The following is a 6000-nucleotide window of genomic DNA, read 5'->3' on the forward strand; positions in this document are numbered from 1 at the left end:
GCAAACCCAGCTCTGTGTTACTCACTGCCCAGGTGGCTTGCACAAGTTTCTCTACTTCTCCAAGCCCCATTTTCCTCATCTATAAAAGGAGGACAGGAACTGTATCTCATGGGACCATTGTGAGTCTTAACGCACTGAGCAAAGTGCCTGGCACATAGCAAGCATCAGTGTTAGCTATTATGATATTATCATCGTCAACATCATTACCAGGCCCAGCCAACAAAGCTTTGCAAAGAGAGCAGGGAACAGAGTTGCCTTTGTGTAAGCTCAGCTAGGGCTCATGGGAAGGCAGGGGGAAGGGAGTGTCCACAGCAATTTTGCTTGGACCACAAAGGGTTATGGAGGGTCTTGGTGCAGACAGCTCTTTCAGTTCATGCAAGCAACCTTTTATCTGCCTCAGCACACAGTGCTGCCAGGAAGGCTGGGTCAGAAGAAGTTCACATAATAAACACGCTCTGTGCCCAGAACACGCTCACATCGTGCTTAGGTCCTGTTGCTGAGGCTCTCACATTTTAGATTCCTTTTCCTTTCTCAAAATCTCAGGATTGCTACATTCCTTCTCGAATATGATTTCCTCCCAGCCCTCTGATGACATGTGAGCAAGATTCAAAAGAAGGGACTTGTCCAAAGTCCCACCGTTTGGAGCAATTTGGATAGATACTGCTAAAAACTGTCTTCTTATTTTAATTCCTCTACCATTGTCATGCTCTGTCTATTCCTTCTTGACCTGAAGTGGACACTTGGAGTGAGTCTATTTGCTTACTCTCTGTGCAAGATGATAGCCCCTACTGGTTTGGCTATGCCACTTCAGCAATTCACCCCACTGGCCTTGAGGCTGGTCAGTGCTGCCAGAAGCACACACCAGCATCTATCATCATCTAGGCTGGAGGTTCTCAAAATTTAGCAAGCATCAGGACCACCTGGGGCCGGGGGAGTGGGTGTTAAATACAGACATCTAGATGGGACCTTGGCTTTGTAGTGCTAACAAGTTCCCAGGTGACACTAATACTGTTGATCCAAGGACCAAACCTTTAGAACCTCTGTTCTTTATTGTTGGGGAGATAAAAAGCTACACCTGGCAGTAAGAAGCAATGCTGTTGCTGGTAGCACCCCAGCCCAACTCAAGAGAGATTGTGACTGTAGATAAAATTGGAAGGAAAATTGAGGTGTTTTTCAAGCTTTATATCCTACTTTCTGCCAGCAGTTACCACTAAATATGTTTGACTGGGTTCAATTTACCGGATTAAGAGAGGAGGAAGTGGCGGAAAATCTGCCTAAGAAAATGGACCAATGCAGAGGGTCTCAGGAATCAGGTAAAGAAAGAATGATTGTTTACAGAACACAACTGAAACAAGACAGGCAGAGCTGAAAAAACAATGCTGAGTGTCACATCCAAGGCAAGGTGAGGTCGGAAATGGGGAGATGATAAAAATTGAGCAGATTTGAAACCGGCGTAGAGATGGCACGTGATGCAGGTTAGAGCAAGCAGTTCAGGCCCACGTGTGTAAAGTTGTTGGAGAGCAGCCTGCCTTTATGAGCTGGTGGCTGCTAAATCCTAGAGTTAGCAGTAGATGGTTTAAGGGATCAAACAGGACTGAATATCTCTTAACACCTAAACATTAGATGAATAGAGAAACAAGGATTTACAAATTATTTTATAAAACTACAATGAGATACTATTTTCACCTATCAAAAGAATTAGGCAGCTCTATATGTTCTCATTCATTTATTTATTGGAGGCTAACATGTGCTAGGCTGTGTTCTAGGTGCTGGAATAGAGACAGCAAAGTCCCTGTTTTTATAAAGTTCACATTCTATAGGTTAGAGACCCTCCAACCACCATTACCACCACACACACACACAGAAATAAATATTTTAGGTGGTGATAAATGCTATGAAAAATATGAGGGATGAAGGGTAGTTCCTTTTTTATATGTGGTTTTTTGAAGAGACTTTTCTTATGAGGTGACGTTTGAGCAGACACATTTGACATTCGAGCAGAGGAATGGGATCTGATAAGGGTCTAGTATCCAGAATAAGCAAAGAACTCTTACAACTCAACAAGGAAAAGACAAAAATCCCAATTATAAAATGAGCAAAAGATTGGAATAGACATTTCTTCAAAGAAGCTATGCAAATGCCCAGGAAGCACGTGAAAAAATGCTCAACATCATCAGTCATTGGGGAATACAAGTCAAAACCACAATGAGCTACCACTTCACACCCACTAGGATGGCTATAATAAAAAAAAGGGGGGGAAATAGCAAATGTTGGTGAGAATGTGGAGAAATTGAAACCCTCATACACTTCTGGTGGGGATGTAAAGTGGTACAGTCACTGCGGAAAACAGTCTGGCAGTTCCTCAAAAAGTTAAACATAGAATTACCATATGACTTAGCAGTTCTACTCCTAGACTTGAAAATGGGCACTCCAACAAGTCCACACACACACGTCCTTAGTAGCACTATTCACAGTAGCCAAAAGGGAGAAATCACCTGAATGTCCACAACAGATGAATGGACCAATGAATTGTGGTATATGCATATGCATACAATGGAATATTATTTAGCCACAAAAAAGAATGAAGTACTGACATGCAGCAACGTGTGGGTGAGTCTGCAAAGCACAATGTCAAGTGAAAGAAGCCCGATATAAAAGGACAAATATTGTATGATGCCATTTATGTGAAATATCCATAACAGGTAAATCCATGGAGATTGTCAGTGTTGGGAAAATATAGGAAAATGGTCAGGGCCCCTCAGATGTTCAGAATCTTGCCGAGCATTTGATGTAAATATGCACGTGCGCTCAGGTGTTCCTTGGTTATTGTCTAATGTAATTGCGCATGTGCACCCAGGTGTCCTGGGTTATGAACTTAAGTATAAAGGATGAGTGGCTATGGTACACAGTGTTCCCCTGCCCCCAGGTGGGAGGGGGGCATGCCATGGGGAGGCTACCGCTGCTGCTGGAGGCTGTTGCTGCCAGGGACCCTCTGAGAGGCCGCCACTACCACCCGACCTATAAGCTGCTGCTGCTGGGCCTGAAGACCGAGCTCATGTCATCTGCTAATGGCTCCCGGGATCTTTCCCAATTACCTAGTGTGGACCTGCGGGTGAAGGGTTTGGGAACCCAGTCTGTCCAATGGGTTTAAGGGGTCTGAGCCCTAGCTCTGACAATATAAATGGAAACTTAGTATAACTAAAATAATAACTAAAATAATGAAACACTTTGGCTTTAGTTGTGATTTGCCTTACTTTACAGTCGGGTGCCGGGGAAGGGCATGGATGGGGGAGAGACTGCTTAATGGGTGTAGGGTGTTACTGTGAAGTGATGAAAATATTTTGGAACTAGATAGAGGTGATGGGTACACAAAAATGTGAATGTAACAAGTGCCACCTGTTCACTTTAAAATGGTTGACTTATGTGACTCACCTCTAAATTATTAGGAAAGAAAAAGTGAGGAGTGGAGTGATGGCCAAGATAAATTGCTAAGGCGAAAAAAAAAAAAAGTTACAAAACAATGGAAATTCCCTATTTACTGTTTACCTTTCCGTAACTGAAATTTGTAAAATGAGCATGTATTACTTATGCAAAACATTAGAAGTAAGTTCATTATTTTTAAAAATCTGTGCCGACTTTGGAGTCAGACCTGGGTTGAAATCCCAGCTGTACCCCTCCCCAGCTGATGACTTCAGCCCTGGGTTCCACATCTGTAATGTGGGGATGATAATAGCACCTCTTCCCCAGGTCGTCACATTCATTAGATTGTGCTTGTGAAGGCTACAGCGCTTGGGATTTGGTGAATGCTGAATAAATGGCTGTGAGTAGTTTTTACTCACAACACTTGCACTACTAAATGTGTGGGATTTTCCCACAGCAACAAGCAGTTCTCCACTTCTTCGGACACCAACTGGGAGGCCTACAATTCAATTTAATTTTGATACAAGTTACCCAGAGTTAGCACAGACTCCACTTGTCAGTCCCACAAGACTGTCCCCATTTTAGAGGCCAATCACAAGTCCTAGTCTGTCACCTGTGCTTCTGACCAACTGGTTATAAATCAAGGATTCCCATGACGCTCCATCAGGTTGATAATTTGCTAGAATGCCTCCTAGAGAAGTGCTTCATTTATTATTACTCATTTGTTATACTTATTACCAGGAGAGTACTTTACTTTTATCAGTTCACTATAAAGGATACAGCTCAGGAAAAGCCAATGGGAGAGATGCACAGGGCAAGGGATGAGGGGGAAGCTTCACAGCCTGTTCAGGTGCGCCACCCTTCCAGCACCTCCATGTGTTCACCAACCTAGAAGCTCTCCAACCTCCCTGTTTAGGGTTTTTATGGAGTTTCCATTATGTAGACATGAGTGGTCACTGTTGATTAACCCAACTTCCAGCCCCTCTCCCCTCCCCCAAGGTTGGGGTTGGGTTTAAAAGTTCATGCCTTGGCCTTTCTGGTAACCCAAACTGAAGCTATCCAGGGGTCCCTAGCCCCTAGTCATCACATTACAAAGACACTCAATGCTCCAGAGATACCAAGGGCTTTAGAAGCTGTGTGTCAGGAACGTGGGTCAAAGATCTAATGTATGTTTCCCACTGTACCACAGGTAGTTGTTAGCCAAATCCTGAAAAGAGAAAGAGCAAGAAAAATAAAATGCGAACCCTGCTTCCCAAACCTGTACATGCTTTTTCACTTCTGATGGTGGAAGAGGCTGGAGGGTTTTGTATACCAAAGGCAAGGCCACGCGTCACAGACACCCCGGTGATATGCTCTAAGGCTGAGAGGGCCACCACCTATTGACCCATCCATAAAATCAGTGTTATGAAGAAAATTATCTTTTTAGAGTGAGAGAAGTCTAGCAGTAAAGAGTGAGTCTGGGATTTTCTGGCATTTGCAATCTACAGTAACAAACTAGAAAATCCCTCAACTAATGCAACCAATGTCTGTCGTGGAGATATTGGCTGCATGATGGTGTGTAGTAATACCAAAATGGCCAGAGCCCTCAGCTGCCAGTGTACGCAAAAACCAAACCACAGCCAGGCGGACATGGAATTAGTCTTCAGAGACTGAGAAAGCCAGCCAATGCTGCTCTAAAATCAACTCGAGTTTAATGACATGCCCTTCCTTGCTGCCAGCCTGACAGCACCCAAGCAACTGAGGCGGGAGGCCCCAGGGGTTGGCAGGACCAGCTTGGCTTCTGCAGGTGGCCTCTTCTGGACAGAAGCCTCACCCTCTCCCCAGCAGCTGTGACCCCGGCGTGAGATGTGCCCACGGCTTATGACTCCTCAGCTACCTGGACTTCTGCCTTGCTGTTAGATCAGCCTCCCTGGAGTCACTGGAATTAGAGGCCACCTGTCCCCAGCAGCCTCTGGGGAAAAGAGCAGAGAGAACAAGGAACGATGCTCTGAATTCTGCCTGGCGGTGCCTCCTGCTGCCTGCTGACACGTCCTGCTCTCGCTTCCAGCAGAAGTGGCCGCTCCTGTTTCCTTTATGTTACGACACTCAGCGTGTCATCCCTTGGTTTGTGATGTGTTTCATTTCCCCTGCTGGACTGTGAGCTCCTGAGGGCGGGTGCCTCAGCCCACCAGTCCCTCGGCTGTGCGGTAGGACGGGGCTTCTTAACTGTCGCCCCAGAGGAGACAAGAATTCAATCTTTGGGGTAAAAAATACCTTACTCTTTATGTACAAAGCACAGGTGTACATACAGCTTATAAACAAATACATAGGATATCTGTGATATTAAAATTGCATGGGTGGCATTTAGAAAACTGTCTAAAAAGGCTCCTGGGGGGAGAGAATGAAAAAGGGGGATAAAAGGGCTGAGAAACGCTGGAGGAGATGAAGCAATCAGGATCTCTGAAGCTGAGTCACCTTGAGAAGGACTGCAATGCCTATTCTTTAGCCTGTTGTGGGGATTAAGGAGACAGTGGGTGTGTTCCACTTGGGGGACATGGCACACGGCAGACATATAACCAATGTTAAGATCTCCTCCACACT

Source organism: Cynocephalus volans, chromosome 4 (genome assembly GCF_027409185.1).
Source record: "Cynocephalus volans isolate mCynVol1 chromosome 4, mCynVol1.pri, whole genome shotgun sequence".
Classification (NCBI taxonomy): domain Eukaryota; kingdom Metazoa; phylum Chordata; class Mammalia; order Dermoptera; family Cynocephalidae; genus Cynocephalus; species Cynocephalus volans.